At 44.0% G+C, this 13316-nt stretch overlaps 1 protein-coding gene across 20 annotated transcripts in view; it reads left to right on the forward strand.

Moving 5' to 3' along the window:
* The window catches only part of KANSL1 (KAT8 regulatory NSL complex subunit 1), a 146465-nt gene that overhangs the window by 75199 nt on the left and 57950 nt on the right, over nt 1-13316 (forward strand). The window lies entirely within an intron of this gene.

Here is a 13316-nt window from a genome sequence, read left to right on the forward strand (position 1 = left end):
CTCTCACTCTGGGAGATCTTCCAATCCCTGCCTCTTACCCACCAACCAGCTGTCACCTTCATTTGTGTGCAATCCTTGGACTCCAAGAACTGCTCAGAGCAGAGGGGATACCAAAGGAAAAAAGAAAGCAAAAGAGGGGTAGGGTAGGGAGAGGGAGAAGAAAAGGAAAGAAGAGGAAGAAAACCCATAGCATTTCCTGAGAGGTGCATTTCCTATTGTCCCGTATCTGCTTCAGGGATGGGCAACATGTCTCTTGTAAACAAAACGGCACGGGGGTATTGAGAGGGTGCTCTTTGTGTGTTGTAGGTTCTTGGCCATTTGTGATTTGAGGTCTTCAAAGTGGAGAACCTTTCTTCCGGCAATGCTCTTGCCAGTTTTGACATTTCTTGTTTTCCCTCACAAAGGGACTTTTGTGAGAGCTATCTTCTCTTCAGTCCAAAGAGCTTTAAAACTTGCCAGTAAATATTGTTCTCAAGTTGTGACTTTTGACAATGTGGGTTTTCATTTAAAGATGTCACAATTTCTGATGGCTTTGGGAGTACAAGCATGCCGCTTGGGCCTTTTAAAGCATGGCGCTAGAGCTTTGCTTTTATATAACCGTCACCATCTGTTTTTTGAAATGATCACAGTATTCGGGAATTTCATTTTCATTTCCTGGTTTTCAATGCTTGCTGCGGCTATCTTTGGAAATTGTTTTTAAGGCTACTGTTTTTCCAGCCTTTGAAGCACGTAAGCATAGATACAACTGCTTGTGGAGCTGAGAAGCTTGAGCTGGCAAGGAGGATGAGATTAAATGATTGGGTTTGGATCTGCAGGCTGTGCCAAAAAAATAATTGGGAGGAGGAGCTGGCCTGTTAACCAAATGAATGCAGACTTTAGAGCAAGCATAAATTTGGAAGATGTTATTTAGAGGAGCAAAATGAAAAGTAAAGGACGACCATGTGGCTTGAGTGGTGGAAATAAATCTGTTGTCCCTGGTCACAGCCCCCTCCCCCCCTTCCCCCCTTCCATGCTCTGCTCCCCCCACCTTCGCAAAAGCTTCACTGAGAAGAATGTAATTGAAGTGGGGAGGGGATTATAAACTGGGTTGCATACTCTCAACCAATTGCAGCTCAGGAATAGCTGAACATTTCAATGCCTTTAAATTTTGAATAGAGGACGCATCATGTTGCTGAGCTAATGCAATCTCAAACAATGGGTCTTGCTTTCCAGTTACTACAAGCAAAGGGCTGTACCACTTTGCAAGGAAAGGGGGAAACGAGCTGGTGTGTTGAGATAAATAAATGTTGGCGGATCTTTATTTCCTCTTCCCCCCAGTATTCACCTTTATTTTATTTTTTTGGAAGATAGCAGACAACCTAATTGACTTTTTTATTTAAGAAGAAAACCTATTGTTTTTCAGTTTTAAATTTAAACCTTTAAGGCTAGCTGGTGCTGTCTCGCTTTGGATCTTTTAGGCTGCAGTCCTATATCCTCTGGCATGGGAGCAAACCCCGTTGAACTCGGACTTTGGAGTATAGGACTGTGACGTGTGTTCTCAAGTGCAAAGTTTTAGGTGCCTTAGGGGAAAGAAAAGAAAGATGCAACATGCAACGTTCTTTTGTATTTTATAAAAGAATCTTGTTCAGTATTTGGAAATGTGTGTGGCTTTCCGCCCACAGTTATGCCTTGTGCCACATAGATGAAATGTAAGCAACACCGCCAGAGAGCTTGGGTTCCTAGGAATTTGATGCTGCTGTCTAGGAATTCAAAATATTTTCCCTGACCGGGTTGTGAATATGGAATAGGTACATGTTTCTGTTCAGCTGCGGCAGATGACAAAACAGCGAAAATTAAGCAGAAGTGGCGTGCCCAAGATTATCCCCATGGATTTGAAGGAGTTTATCTCGAATGCCTTATCTTTCTTTTAGAAATTGTATTGGCACAAAGCTTTTATTAGGCCAGCTAAAATGCCACAAAATAGTGTGCAAGCTTCTGAGTTTTCCAGAACTTTTAATCAGGGTGGACGATAAGCAGACGAGGGGTGGGGAAGTGAGGAGAAAATGTTTGTCATGTTGAAGCCATAGAGTCTACATCTGGTCACAGTTTTAAGGTGGAATGTGGGAGGGGGTAGCAGGCACCCAGACTAGGTTTTGTTAAGTGCTATGCAGGCTTCAGGTACATAAGGTGTACAAACAGAGCTTCTGTTGAAGGAATTCTGTATACTTTTACATTTTATCTGAAGTGACCAGGTTCAGGCTCCGTGGTTTTCCCAGCCAGCTGGCTCCCCCATTGCCAAGTTTAGTCTGATGAAGTGTTCTGGAGAATTCAAAAGGTTTCACACCAATTTGTGGCATTTTGCTTGACCTAAGGCTGTTGCCCTAACAAGGATTTTGGAAATTTTCTTAATAGGGCCAACACAACTGCTTTCTCCTCCTCCTTTAGAATGTGTCTCCTCCACCCTCTGCTGCCAAGAGTTCCTTTTAAGTAATGCCAAGGATTGTTATGTACTCTATTTTTAAGAATAACTCTAAAACATCTGCACATGGCAGGGGTGTGTGTTCAGTTGTGTATATTCCACAGGTAAATGTGCCAGGGAGTTGCATTTGGCTGCATTTTTCTGCGCCACAATGTGCAAAAGTGGTCCTTGTAGGATCAAAAATTATTTGGGGGGGGATACCTTTTGTATTGGAACTATTGAACTAGAAAGTCATGCAAGCAAACCAATACAAAGAGAACTCTTTCCCTTCACTTGGGGATAGAAAATATCCTAAGAGGGTGACATTTGTGCAGTTTGAAAGTTTTGCTTTGTTGCCATTTTGGCTATTCACATGTCCATCTTTGGCATAAACAACCTGGGTAGTTTCTCTAGTTACTACCTTAAAAACAAAATATGTATGTATTTACCTTTTGTGCTAGCTGACTTTGATACTGTGTTCTTGCTATTTGCTTCTGTTTTTACTGAATTCTATAATAGCATCAAGTCTTGAGACAGTGTTGTTTGTTGAAACAAGGCTTTAAATACACCTGTCCTCCTTTAGGTAAGAATAGACTCTGTGATTCCCATTCACCTAGTATTTTCTGTGCAGATTCGTGTATTCGGTATTCTATTTGTGTGAAATGTGCACGGGATTTTGGCTGCTGTGCTGAAAATAAATAAATAAAATAACCACTTGTATTTATTATTTATTTATTTACTCAATTTATATACTGCCCTTTAACGAAAAGATCTTAGGGCGGTGTACAACATTAGAAACATATTACAGAACACCAACCATTTCTAGCCCATTGAAGACTGTGCTTATGCAACTGGTGCTGCTTGTTTTTCCTTTGTTACCTGTTTGTGTGTAGTAAGTCTTACAGCTGCACCTATGCAGGGCTGCTTAAGTGACATATCTCCAGTACAGGCACTTCTTAATAGGAGAAGGTTGCTGCCTTGTTTAAACAGAAGTGCACACAGTAGGATGAAGGTTAAACAATTGGCATATGTAGTGAGTGGAAATTGAACTCCATTGTGACTCCTTTGTAAACTTCCCAGCTGCCTTTGTGCACATGAAGTGATGGAGATATGTAAGCCAAAGGTGGGGTGGGGAATAAATAAAAAGATGGTACCTTTTCAACGCCATGCTTTTCTCTTCAACGCTTTCTTCTATATGAAACACACTGTGAATGAAATCTACATTTTTGTTTACATTTTGTCATGCCTGATTCCTGTCACACAGTGGTACAGCACCTGCCTTATATGCAGAAGTTCCAATTGCTGGCATATTCAGGGAGGGCAGCAAAAAATCCCGACTGAAATTCTGGAGAGCTGCTGCCAGTCAGTGTAGGTAGTAGTGAGCTGGATGGGCCCAGTTGTCTGACTCTGTATAAAGCAGCTGTGGCCTCCTAACAAATAAATGTGTTTAAAAATAAGGCTAGAAGACTAGAGGGCAGCTTCAGGCATTACAAATTTCCTGCGCTGGAGTGGACGGAATTGGGCAGGCAGAACGTGACATTAGTAGGAAAGGGTTAACTCCGAATCGTCAGTCTGAGGTCATCTACTCCAATTCCAGCCAGTGCAGGAAATCCACTACTGTAGCAAACCTGACAGCCATCCAGCATCTACTCAAAATCTATAATGAAGGAGGGACCACATTCTCCAGAGCTGGTCTTTTCCAGTCTGGGTAAGCAATAATGTGAATTTACATTGCTGAACAGAACATCTTTTTTTTTAAAAAAAAAACCCTCACTACAACTGTGTTCATGGTTCTGCAACTACTTTTCATTCCTTGGCGTGTGTCATTTTCCTCTTATTTTTGATTACTCTCGGAATGTGAGTATCTGCTGAGAAATGGGAGCCTGTGGTGTGGGTTTAAACATTAAGGCTTTTGTCAGTCCTCCGTCAGTGCAGAGGTTCTCCTGAAAGGAATAGTGTGTCTAGTTTTTTCTTAGTGTGTATTACAGCAAACATCCTGACCATTAATACACACATACACATGGAGCTTGTGAAACTAATCCTATAGCATGGTCCAGTATCACCATTGCGCTTGCGTGCAAATAAGCATGCTTTTCCTTCCTGCCAAACACAGGCATGGGCCATTCTCTACGTATAAATCTTTCAACACAGGTGCACAGCTGGGCAACTGATGAGCCATTTCCAGGCACATGGCACACTCTATGCAAGCTTTATGGATTCTAGCCACCCCCTCCATTGTTGTTGATCACAAATTGCATATTGTGTTCGGGAATATGTTCGGTTCCAAAATCAGTCATGGCTGCAGTTTTTGACCCTGACAGGCTTGAACTGAAATGTATTTCTTTTAAGTGAGTTATCATAGAATTGTAGGGTTGATAGAGACCCCCAGAGTCATCAGGAATCACAGCTAAAGAATCTCTAACAGATGGCCATCCAATATCTGTTTAAAAACTTCCAATGAAGGAGAAGTCCAGCACCTTCCATGGGAGTCCTTTCCACTGCTGGAACAGCTCTTGCTGCCAGAAAGTTCTTCCTAATGTTTAGTTAGAATCTCCTTCCTTCCTTCCTTGTACAGTGGTGCCTCGCAAGACGAAATTAATTCGTTCCGCGAGTTTTTTCGTAGAGCGAGTTTTTTCGTCTTGCGAAGCACCACGGCGGGGAGGGGTGGGGAGAAGCAGGGCAGCTGCCGCAGCCGGTACCTTGGACTCACCTGCGCCTTGTGGACACCGCGCGACGCGGCTGCTGGAGGGCGGCGGGGCTCAGGAGCGCGACTCCGGCTGCAGCGCTGGCTGCTGGCGGCAACGGCTCCTGAGGGGAGCGCGCGAGGGCAGTGAGCAGCGGCGCGAGGCAGCCGGAAGGTCGGCCGGAAGGTGGGAGGGAGCCGGAGGAGCCGTCAGCAGGAAAGTGGGAGGGAGCCGGAGGAGCGGGGAAGCGAGCTTGCGTACGTGCAGTGACCGTCGCCATGACAGGAGAGGCAGGGCTGTTTCGTCTTGCGAAGCAAGCCCTTAGGAAAATCCGTCTTGCGATGCACCTCAGTAAACGAAAAACCCTTTCGTCTAGCGAGTTTTTCGTCTTCCGAGGCGTTCTTCTTGCGGGGTACCACTGTAATTTGAATTCATTGGTTTAGTCCTATCTTTTGGGGCTGTGGAGAGCAGGCTTGATCCATGTGACCGCCCTTTAGATGTTTGAAGTTGGCTGTCATCTCAACTCTCAGTCTTCTCCAGGCTAAACCTAACTAACTCTTTCAGCTGTTGTTCGAAAAGGCTTGGTTTCCAGACCCATTATCATTTGGTCACACTCCTCAAGTTTTCTAGTGGTGGAGAATTGCACTTGTAAGCTATAGCAGTGTAGAGTAGATGGGTCAACTTTGTCTGGAATACAGACAATACGGCTGGGGGGGCTTCTTTGAACCTCCTCGCCCCCCGTCTGAGCAAACCCCGCGTCCAAGGGACATGGGGGGGGGGGTTGTCTGTTCTCCTCAGCCAGAGGAAAAGAAGGTTCTTGCCTCCAGCTGAGCAAGCCCCATGTCCCTCCAACGTATGTGAGTTCTCCCTCCACAGCAGTGTGAGGGCAAGCCATGATGGTGGTTTCACTCAGCAGTATATCGCCAGTGAAACCGCCACCTCTCCTGAGTCCCTCTGCCTCAGCTTGGTTTTCCCTCAGCACTCTGGGCTCTGGTAGCAGAGGGACTTAGGAGGTGAAAGTTTCACCAGTGATATACTGCCAAGTGAAACCTTCATCATGGTCTGCCCCTAATACTGGTCCTGGGTGATATGTGCAGAATAACACCAGCAATAATTATTGTTGTTGTTGTTGTTGTTGTTGTTGTTATTTAATATTGCCCTGTCCTCAAGATTGCTATTCTCTATAGCCCACGCACCCAGCCATCCACTATTGTATCCTTTCCATCTTTCTTTCCCCCTGTGCTTTCCAGCCAGTTCCAAAACCTTTGAAAACCTGAATCATGAAAGCATTCGTTTGAACTCGTTGCCATAGGATATTGTGGTGACAATTAGTATACAACTCTGAAGCAAGAGCTGGGTCCACCCCAATGTGGAACAGTATCCCTTTGACAGGCAGTACACATTTTATCCAAAATATAAAATTCTTCTAGCTTTCATAACTCTTCATAATGTAATTTAACTTAGGTGCAGAAGGTGGATGGGAATTGTGCCCACACATGTGTGTCCCTAGTCTCATTTGCACTTTTTCTGCATCAATGTTGGGTGAATTCCAGGAAACCTCTGTGCCTCCTTCTCTCTAGAGTATAATTTAATTCTTTGTTTTCTGACCTTCTCATTCTAACTTAAATCATATGACCAGAGTCAGCACTCCTCTCTCTTCCTGGCAAGACTATTCAATTGACTTTCGTCTAGCATACAAATATTTATTGATTGGCTCCTACAAACTTAATTCTAGCGCCTAGGAATTTAAAATAGTGTTCTGCTTGTGCCCCAATGTACTAGCATTGGGTTAATTAAGCTTATATTTCTTCTTCTGGAGGTCAGGTTTGCATTCCTCTTGAATCTTAAAACATACCATGGAGCCATATGAATTCATATTTAATGCTTCTTTTCTTCTGTGACAGAAACTGTTTCTAGCCAGCTGATGATCTTCCTTTTCATGATTGGAAACCACTGGCCCCTTTTTGGGCTTGGCAAAGCAATAAGGTATCTGTGTGAAGCCTATAAATTCACCAGTCTAATGACCTCAGCCTGTGTGCAGCTATATCTACAACCATTTAACTTATCTATGGCAACAACAACCAGGGAGGCAGTTGTACTAATCTGTGGGAGTAAAAACAACAGATAGTATTGTGCCATCTTAATTAAGGCAGCTTCCCTCAAGCTTCCAGACCTTTTGGACTGCAATTCACATCAACCCCAACCTACATGGCTGCCTTAAGGACTATATGATTTATTATGGCACAAGCGAGATGCATCAAAAATGGGCTCTTGTCTGTAAAAGCTTGTGCTATAATAAATGTATTGGGTCTTTCTTCATGCAACCAAGTAAGTGGATGGAGCTCATGAAAGCTCATGTCACAATAAATCAGCTAACCTTTATTTATTGCCATCAGACATGGAAGATCCATTGACTTTTTTTGCAATTTGGCTTACCAGGGAGTGGCCCTTTCCTATTATTGATGTGTAGATGTACTATTTTGTTCTTTGGCAAGTGCATAGGAAGCTGGTGCAGCTTGTTCAATATTATCTACACTGACCGGCAGCAGCTTTCCAGAGTTTTAGGCAGGAGTCTCTCCCAGCCCTATTTGGAGATGACGGGGATTGAACCTGGGACCTCCTCCATGCAAGGCAAAGGCACTACCACTGAGCTACTTCTCTTCCCCAAAGTGTTCAAGATTTATTTATAAACCTGCAGTATCTTAATACATTTCTGATTTGAAGCTTAGGCTAGGGGCGGATGGATTGACCTGTTTCTAGTCCATTTCACTTTCACATGTCTTCCCCTTCCGAAGTCTGTTCTGATCCATTTCCACAAGAATCTGTGAGATTTTTTAGAATAAAAAAATCCACGAAAATGCAAACATTTAAATATGTGTGCTTTAAATATGTGTTGCAACAAAACATGCTTTTCCAGACGCATATTCTCTCCACCTATGCATTTCTAATTTTTTAATCCTATGCATTTTTATAAAACTGAGAACTGCATCACAAACTTTAGAAAAGTGGAAAATGCAGATTATTTCACACCAGATTTTGAAATAAACAAATTCACCAAGCATTCCTAGCTTACACCAGGCTTAAGGCTGAACCCAGGCAAGACTGAAGTGCTATTTGCATGGGAGTTCCAGTGTTCCCAGGGAGCATGCCGTCTTGCAGTTCATGGGCTTTCCCAGCCTATGGCATTGTTTCCCAATCCTCCAGGTGTTTTGAACACCTGACTTATTGGCCTTGCTGGGTGGGGCTGATGGGAATTGATGGCCAGTGACATCTGATGCACACTAGGTTGATGAAGGCTGGCCTGTGGCTACTAGGGGTGTACAGGGACCACAAGATTTGCTTTGTATCTGTAGTGTTTGGAAGCAGCTGGATTTGTTTCAGATCCACCCAGTATCTTTCCTGTTTCATTTGCTACTCAGGTCCAAATCTCCTCCGTTTATTCCAAAACACTGCTGTGCCCCGTTGACCACAATAGGGAATCTAAAAATGGGTATAACTTTTCACTTAAGTGATGAAATTTGCCAGCGAAGGAGATTCTGCAAAGTTGATTAAGCCTCCCAAATTTCAGGCAGATCCATCCAGGGGTGCTTGTACAGGGGAACTTTGAATGTTGTTAGTTTTTTTTTTAGTTTTTTTTAGTATGTACTGTATTTTCTGCCAGATTTGGATGCAAATTGCAGGCATGGCTTCCCCATCTGAGTGGAAGAAAGAAGCCTGCCAGATTTCAGAAGATAGGTACAGTAGTTCTTCTGCAAGGGCAGACTTTACCACTTTAGGAATGGGAAAATAGAAACCAGAAGCTTAGGGAGTCCCTGATCTGCTTCGAAATGCCTTGTTATTGGCACGATCAGACGTGAGAATGTGAGATCGTGACCTGGATCACCCCAATTCACCTTGTTACTTGGAGCACACGTCCAGTCGGCCCCCGCACTCCCACCCCACATGGCTACTGCTTCTGGACCTAGGTCTACTATTTTTGGAGTATTCCAGGAGTGTCTTTTAGCCATGGCATCTGATAGTCTGGCTGCATCCCTTCCTAGAGTTCTGGTGGATATGGCCAGTGTGCCCATCCTGTAGTAACCTGAAGGCTGGACTGCTGAAGTGTGCTGTATGTGGCGTTGCCCTTGTAAACTGTCTGGAAGCAGTGGTTGGCACCAAATCCTAGGCCCTGTCTCCTTCCTGGGGTGTGGAGGTACAAGTATAATAACAAAACTTCACAGTAACTGCATTGACTTCCTGTTCACTTCCAGATTGAATTAATGGAGCTTCTCTTGCTGTGCACGTATCCTGGCATTTTTGTCCTCTGGGAACAGGCAGTTTTAGATCTCTGCTTTATATTGGCTGTAAATGTGTGGGGGTTTTGTATGTTGCGTTTGCTTCCTGGAATTTACTATAGATTGTTTTGTTGATTTTGGGTTCTGCTTTCCTTTTTGCTGTCAGTCACATTATGCCAGGCCTTGCCCAGCAAATGCTTTTATATTTATATTTGTATTTTTATTATTATAGATATAGATATAGATCTGGGGTGGCAGCAGTGGCTTTAGCTGGATTGGGGCCATGGTGTAGGCAGCATTCTGGAGTTGCATGCCTGTCGATCCTTGGGCTCTTGACTGTTTTCACACACTAGCAACACATCCTGTATAATTCTATCCACTATATTTTATCTCAGGTATAGGCAAACTCGGCCCTCCAGATGTTTTGGGACTACAACTCCCATCATTCTTAGCTAACAGGACCAGTGGTCAGGGATGATGTGAACTGTAGTCCCAAAACATCTGGAGGGCCAAGTTTGCCTATGCCTGTTTTATCTGCACAATCAAAATGTATTTCAGGAACCAAAAAGTCACATTGAAAAATACTACCTTTAAGCTTGTCTGGCCCCAAGATGGCAACTAGGCATTTTGGGGACTGCAGCCCTGGCTTAAGGAGCCATTTGGTGCCTAGCTCATAAATTGGTGAGTTTCTAGGTGTAGGGTGGCTTGAAGGCTTTGCCCCCTCCACAGTCCCAATCAGAGCCATTCACCACCCCATTCCTACTATTAGGAATGAGAGAAAAGCTTTGCAGGTAGGTTTCCGGTGGGGTGGGGGCCAAGATTCCTATTGAGACAGCAACTGGGCAAAGCCTTACAGTCCCTCCCCCCTCAGTGTCATAGTCCGCATCTGTCTTGGACTCCCCACACTGACTTGTGTGTGTTTTAAAAGCAGTATGCCAAGGCTAAATACATCAACAATGTTGCATCTTACTTGGCCCTTAATAGTTCACCAGCAGACAGGAAAATAAGGAGGCAGAAAGAGGCCACCCCCCCATACCTTTCAGCTGCTGTCTTCTCCCACAAGTGGAAAGAGAAGAGAGAACAGGGACTGAGTGTTTGTTTGCTACTTAGGTTTCTGAGGCAAACTCCTCTGGTTATAATAGTCAGAAGTGTTAAATTGTTCTCCCCAAAGCTTAGTGAATTAGTACAGCAACAGCTGCTGTGTGGTTTCTTCATCATTCTGTTGATTTGACCTCATGTTGTCTTCATGGTTGGTTCAGCCCTTGGCATCTCTGATAAGTCATTAGTGGGGGCATTTTACTTGCAGTAGTTGTTGTAGTTACTGAATAAAGCTCTTTTTTGTCTTCTGTTTTTGTGCTGGGGGGTGTGAGACAGATTTTCTCTCCCCCCCCCTTAAATTGCAGTTGCTTTTGCACAAAGGCAGATGTAGCAGACAAGGATGTTGAGTTTTCCAAAAGATTCATGCCTTCCTTGTAGCTTATCAGAGATATCTTATTCCTTGCTTGTTGATACTTGTTAGGGGACATACGAAAAGGTCACAGCCAGGCTACTTGCATGGCTTGGTAGCTTTACTTCAAGATGAAATGCAAAAACACACAATCCCTAAAGAGCTAAAACTCTCTAAATTCACAACGAAAAGAATAAGCCATTCATTTGAAACCTTTCAGGGTGATTACTGGAACCAAGTTATGTAGAGGCGTGGTTTCAGATTTAGCTTCCAAATTGTGGTTTGTAATTAGGTGCCCAAGCCTAGGGCTCAGGCACTACTCTGTCCTTCCTTTTGGGTGTGGCAGTTCCCTTTCTCATTTCATCGTTTGAGACAAACCATAAGTAGTTGTTTCGTTCAAACAGGCAAGCTATAGTTAAACATTCTCCTGCAAACAAGGACTGGTTATCAGGATCAAACCCTGGCTTCCAATCCTGGTTTCCAAAGCAAGTTGTGGTTCGAATGGAATGGTAAACAATGCTTAGTGTCCAATCAGGGTAGGGGTGACCTGCACACAACCCAGAGGTTGCACTCACAACTGAGCCACCTCAGATTGTTTCAGCCCCTGTCCTGTTTCCTTCCTGGGTGCCGTCTTTGACCTGTCAGGTTCTAAATGGCTCTTGAATAATGCTGACATTCTCTTTACTGGAGGATGACCACCTTGAGCATCAGCTGGAACCTTAAATCACAGAATTGAAAGAGTTGGAAGGGACCCTGAGGGTTGTCTAGTCCAACCCCTCACAATGCAGGATTCTCAACTAAAGCATCCATGAGAGATGGTCATCCAGCCTCTGTTTAGAAACCTCCAAGAAAGGAGCATCCGGAGGGGGGGGTGTCTGCCCCCATGTTGGAACAGCTCTTACTTTCAGAAAGTTATTCCTGATGTTTTAACCATAATCTCCTTCCTTGTAAATTTAATCCGCTGGTTTGGGTCTTAGCCTCCAGAGCAAGCGAAAACAAGTTTGCTCCATCCTCCATGCAGTGTGGTAATGTACTTCAGTCCATTATGAGCACTCGGTCTTCACGTAAGTTGACTGATCCACATCTAGTAACGCTCAGAAGGCAGCCCAACCTTGCTTTTTTATTTTCCAAGAGTGCCAACATAGAAAGATGTGGCAAGAAGTGGCCCATATGCTCACATGTACCAGTGTTAGTAATTTCCAGGGGCTAAACAAGGTTCTTCCAACTCATGAAAATGGCTCTTGTCTGGTTACTTGAAGGAGATTCCTGCCTGTCAAGAGCATATGGTCTAACAAGGTGGCTTTTGCATACATTGTCTGAAACTTGTACACCTGGGAAGTTCTGCTGTGTAAAGGATCCCTTTGTGGGAGAGGTGGTGCTGGGCAGTCTCTGTTGACACAAGTACACAAAGGACTCTGCTGTACAGCAAATGTAGTAAGTGTTAGGTATTTATGTGGTGTTTGTGCTGTTCCTTTCTGTTTGTTTTACTGGTAGTTATATTTCATATAACTTGCTCTTGTTTTCCTTCCTCATATTTAATTCATACTTCATATAACTTATCCTTGTTTTCCTGCTCTCTCTCTCTCTCTCTCTCTCTCATAAACACACACACACAAGCCCTATCTCCGGCATGCAATCAGAATATAGTATGTTCTTTCCTATTCCCCAACTGTTTTAAACTGTGCTTGGCCTTTTACATTGTTAGCCTGCCATATCTTGATTTCTTGGGTTCTTAGCGGTCCTATTAGCTCATGGGCTGTGGGTGGGAGTTCTTAAAGCACAATGCTACACATGTTTACTCAGAAGTAAGTCGCAGTATGTTTGGTGGGCTTTACTCCCAGGTAATTGTACATGTAGGATTTTAGCCTAACACTATTTTTTAAAGGATGCTTTTCTTAGTGCAGCCAATCAGCCAAGGCTTTTCTGATGGCTGGAAACACTAAGGTGGTAGTTTTAGACTGCTCATTCTTTGAAAGTCTGCTGAAACACTTGTGGATATGCTTACTAGTTTTAATAATGCCTAAGATATGAGTAGGGACACGGGTGGCGCTGTGGGTTAAACCACAGAGCCTAGGTCTTGCCGATCAGAAGGTCGGCGGTTCGAATCCCCACAACGGGGTGAGCTCCCATTGCTCGGTCTCTGCTCCTGCCAACCTAGCAGTTCTAAAGCATGTTAAAGTGCAAGTAGATAAATAGGTACCGCTCTGGGGGGAAGCTAAATGGCGTTTCCATGTGCTGCTCTGGTTCGCCAGAAGCGGCTTAGTCATGCTGGCCACATGACCTGGAAGCTGTACGCCGGCTCCCTCAGCCAATAAAGCGAGATGAGCACCGCAACCCCAGAGTCTGTCACGACTGGACCTAATGGTCGGGGTCCCTTTACCTTTAAGATATGAGTATTATAAATAATTTCTTATTTTGATACCGTGTCTTCAGCAGGTAGGGCAGGGCAGAAATTTAGGTCTTTTCAAGACCAA

This window comes from Podarcis tiliguerta (genome assembly GCF_965153285.1).
Source record: "Podarcis tiliguerta genome assembly, chromosome: 13".
Lineage (NCBI taxonomy): Eukaryota > Metazoa > Chordata > Lepidosauria > Squamata > Lacertidae > Podarcis > Podarcis tiliguerta.